The sequence below is a fragment of the Trichechus manatus genome, unplaced genomic scaffold (assembly GCF_000243295.1).
Source record: "Trichechus manatus latirostris isolate Lorelei unplaced genomic scaffold, TriManLat1.0 scaffold00068, whole genome shotgun sequence".
Lineage (NCBI taxonomy): Eukaryota > Metazoa > Chordata > Mammalia > Sirenia > Trichechidae > Trichechus > Trichechus manatus.
The window spans coordinates 14204721-14209477 of record NW_004444004.1 but is presented as its reverse complement, the minus strand read 5'-3'; the positions used below and the strand labels follow the sequence as shown (position 1 = coordinate 14209477).

At 43.7% G+C, this 4757-nt stretch overlaps 1 pseudogene; it reads right to left on the bottom strand.

The window, feature by feature from the left end:
* Window positions 1-3159: 3159 nt before the first annotated feature.
* On the bottom strand, window positions 3160-4530 carry LOC101345806 (vasculin-like protein 1 pseudogene; annotated as a pseudogene).
* Between the last annotated feature and the right edge of the window lie 227 nt (window positions 4531-4757).

Genomic DNA, 4757 nt, shown 5'->3' with positions numbered 1-4757 from the left:
TGTTCCCCAAGACCATGGTCCCCACAGCCCTCAGCCCCAGTAATTCCATCCCTCAGGGAGTTTGGATGTGTCTATGAAGCTTCCATGTCCTTGCCTTGGACAAGGTGTGCTGGCTTCCCTAGTGTTGTGTACTGTCTTACCCTTCACCAAAGTTACCACTTATCTGTTGTCTCTTCAGGAAATTCTGGTGGCATAGTAGTTAAGAGCTACAGCTGCTAACCAAAAGGTCGGCAGTTGGAATCTACCAGGCGCTCCCTTGAAAACTCTATGGGGCAGTTCTACTCTGTCCTATAGGGTCACTATGTGTTGGAATCGACGTGATGGCAAAGGGTTTTTATTTAGTGTTTTTCCATCCTCACCCTCCCCTCCCTCGTAACCATCAAAGATTGTTTATTTTTGTGTGTAAACCTTTACATGAGATTTTATAGTAGTGGTCTCATACAATATTAGCACTTTTGTGATTGACTAATTTCACTCAGCATAATGCCCTCCAGCTTCATCCATGTTGTGAGCTGCTTCACAGATTCATCATTGTTCTTTACTGCTCTGTAGTATTCCATTGTGTGTATGTACCATAGTTTTTTTATCCACTCACCTGCTGATGGGCACCTAGGTTGTTTCCATCTTTTGGCTATTGTGAACAATGTTGCAATGAACGTGGGTGTGCATATATCTATTTGGGTGATGGCTCTTTTTTCTCTAGGCTATATTCTTAGGAATGGGATTGCTGGATTGTATGGTATTTCTATTTCTAGCTTTTTAAGGAAGAGCCATATTGTTTTCCAAAATGGTTGTACCATTTTTCATTCCCACCAGCAGTGCATAAGAGTTCCAGTCTCCCCACAGCCTCTCCAACATTTGTGATTTTCTGTTTTTTTGTTTCCTGCCTGTAATGTTGGGTGAGATGCTATCTCATTGTGGTTTTGATTTGCATTTCTCTAATGGCTAGTGATCTTGAGCATTTCCTCATGTGTCTGTTAGCCATTTGAACGTCTTCTATGATGAAGTGTCTGTTTGTACCCTTTGCCCTTTTTTAAATTGGATTATTAGTCTTTTTGTTGTAGAGGTGTTGGATTTTTTCCTGTAGATTTTAGAGATTAAACCTTTGTCGGATTTGTCATAGCCAATTTTTTTCCCCAGTCTGTAAGTTCTCTTTTTACTCTTTTGGTGAGGTCTTTTAATGAGCATAAGAGTTTAATTTTTAGAAGATCCCAGTTATATAGCTTATCTTCTGGAGTTTGTGTGTTGTTAACTATGGTTTTTATCCTGATAATGCCAGGTATTAGGGCCTCTACTATTGACCCTATTTTTTCTTTCATAATCTTTATAGTTTTTTGTTTTTTATTTAGGTCTTTGATCCATTTTGAATTAGTTATTGTGTACGGTGTGGTATAGGTCTTTTTCATTTTTTTGCAGATGGATATCCAGTTTTGCCAGCACCATTTGTTAAAAAGACTGTCTTTTCCCCATTTGATGGACTTTGGGCCCTTGTTGAAGATCAGGTGAGCGTAGGTGGATGAATTTACATCTGGGTTCTCAATTCTGTTCCATTGGTGAATGTATCTGTCTTTCTACCAGTACCAGGCTGTTCTGACTACCGTAGCTGTATAGTAGGTTCTGAGATCCGGTAATGAGGGAGTCTTCCTACTTTATTCTTCTTCAACAGTGCTTTGCTTATCCGGGGCCACTTCTTTTCCAAATAAGGTTAAGGATCAGTTTTTCCATCAGATTAAACAATGCTGTTCTTATTTGGTTCAGGATTACACTGTATTTGTAGATTGCTTTGAGTAGAACTGACATTTTCACAGTGTTAAGTCTACCTCCCCACTAGCATGCAATGTTTTTCCATTTATGTAATTCTCTTTGGGTTTCTTGCAGTAGTGTTTTGTAGTTTTCTTTGTATAGGTCTTTTACATCCCTGGTTAGATTCATTCCTAAGTATTTTATTTTTTTAGGGGCTGTTCTAAATGGTATTGTTTTCCTGATTTCCTTTTCATCATTCTCTTTATTGGTGTATAGGAATCCAACTGATTTTTGTATGTTTGGCTTACATCCTGCCACTGTGTTGAATCTTTCTATTAATTCCAGTAGTTTTCTTGTGGAGTCTTTTGGGTTTTCTAGGTATAGTATCATATCATCCGCAAATAGGGACAATTTTACTTCTTCCTTTGAATGCTCCTTCTGCTCTTTCTTCTGTCCTTCCACCCCCTTTTCCATCATAAATCAGAGACCTGCTCTGATTTACTAAAAAGAATCAGTAAAATAAGTTACTGTACTTTAAATCACTGTCATTTCACATTTGAAAAAGCCTGAGGTTCCTGATAAAACAAACCTTCTTGTTTAATTTGCCCTCATAAACGTAAATAGGTTTGGCCATTTTCTAGATAAAATATATCATTAATTTTTTTTTTTACTGATGGAAAATATTTACTCCAAGTTAGTTATTTTATACAGTTGTTTCCCCCTCATAACAGACTTGTAATAGCCACGTGTATTAAATCTGTAAATAACGCCAACAAAAAAATCTTAAATCTTTGAAATCTCACAAAAAATTTTATTTCACAATCCACCCTGAATGTCAAAGCTGCAAGAATAACACAACATTTCCTATATTCAAATATTTCACAGTTGTACCCAAAAAGGGAGCAATAAAAAAACAAAGTGATAGCACCATGTTTGCTTGGTTAGAGGATAAAGGTACCCACATCACCTAAAACAAAATAGAATATCCAAGTTATTAGCATTAATTTAATACAATTACAACTACAATAGTCACTTTGTCATTGACAATGATTGTCCGAGCACAGGGGTGAGTGCCCCACGGGCTGGAGGTAGAAGCTGCTGCTGCAGACCCGTGTTCCCTCTCTGCACCTTCAGTTTCCCCCTGTGCATCGCTCCACGTGTACTGTGTGTGTATATACATATATTTTAAAATCTTCCCCACCGTACCAACTTTTATTAAACAGAAAACAGGGAAGAACAACAACAAAAGCTAAACAAGCCCATTGCCCTCTCCCTGGGATACAATTATTTCCATTGTGCATAAAGTATTCAACAACAATATTAGAAAAAGAAAATAATGATTTACTATGTACTCTCCCTAAACACACGAGCTGAGTTCACAGGGTCATACATATTTAACCAAGGGCGTGGATAGTCCTACTCCCAGGCCTCGTCATCGGACGTGTCAGTGTCGCTGGTGTCTGCGTTTGAGTCCTCCAACTCGGCTTCACGAGCGCTCCTCCAAGGAGAGATGAGGCTGGAAGTGCGGCCCTGTGAGAAGCCCTTCTTCCCAAAGCCGTTTCTTCTGAGCTGCTCTGTCTTCGCCTGGAACTCTCTGAGCTCGTCCTCTGTGAGGGGGAGGCAGTCCTCCTCATTTTCGGGATACTCCTGCCATCCCATGGCTGTCAGTAACGTGTGCTCAGCTTCCAGAGAGTGCCAGAGGACCTTCCCTTCCTGCAGTATGGGGACAGCGAGGCTGTTGTGAAGACAGCTGCCCTCTCCGTTCTCATTGAGTTTGGCTGTAGGGTCCTTCTGCCAATCCTCCAGCTTGTCTCTGCCCCTGTTCCCGGAGAAGTCTCTGTTCTGGTTATACTTCAGGATCTTCAGGGACGCGCTCCTCTTGTCGGGTCTTCGGCGGGTCACCTTGGTCAGACGCCAGGCTCTGGTCTCCATTGGTGGGGAGGTGCCAGGGGGCCTCTCTTTGGGAGAGCTGAGAACTGTGCCACCAGCCAGTGCCACTGGTTTGGAAACAGAGATGGTGCTGGTCCCAGCGGACCTGTGTGCCATTCCGTTCGCTTTCCATGGGCTGGGCCTGGAAGGAAGTGGTATTGGCTTGAGAACCAGGTTCCTATAGACACTTGGGAACGTGGTGGATGATTTGTTCTTCTTTGCATGGTGAGGTCCCGGAGAAATGAAGGCAGCAGAGAAGGCAGCAGCAGGACCATCTGTGGAAACTTTTTGGATGACCAGCATCTTGGAGGGTTGCTTGGCACTAGGTGGGTTTTTCCACACTCCAGAAGGGGTCCCAGGAGGCCTGCATGGCTGATGCTGTTTGCCAGCTTCTGGATTCAAAGCAGGAAAGTCTTTCTGTCCCAACTGCAGCTTTTCTACCTTGTGTTCTTCCTTTTCTTTCCTTGTCTCTGTAGGTGGTTTTTCTTGAGCGGCAGAGGCTTTCCGGGCATGGAGGCTGCCGTTCCAGTGGGGATGGTTCTCTGTAGCACCCCAGCTAAGCTGGCTCATGCCATCATGACCCCAGGAAGAGCCATGCCAAGCAGATGGGCTCCCTGTGATTCCAGCGAATGCTCCTCCCTTAGCGAGGCCAGAGCCCATGGAGTAGTGGAGGAGCAGGGAGGGCTGGTGCTGGGAACTTCGCTGGTTAAAGCCGTTATGTTGGTGACCGCTGACTCCAAATCTGCCTTCCTCTCGGTGTGGGTGCTGTCCGTGGTTTTCAAAGGTAGCTGCAGGTGACTTAGCCGACTGTGGTGTTGAGATATTTAGCCAACGAGGAACAAAGCCACGCTGCGCCATTACGTCCAGTGTCTCTTTTTAGCAGGCGAGTGTCTTCAGCAGAGTTCTCTAGAGAAGCAAAACCAGCTTCAAGGCAATTGCTCACGAACCTGTGGAGGCTGGCAAGTCTCAAAATCCATGGATCAGACGTCAGACTGGAGGTTTCTCCTGACTCAGGTGGTTGCAGAGGCTGACTCCAAAATCGGCAGGCCAGATGGCAGGCTGTTGGCTCACGTCCCAAGAACCGG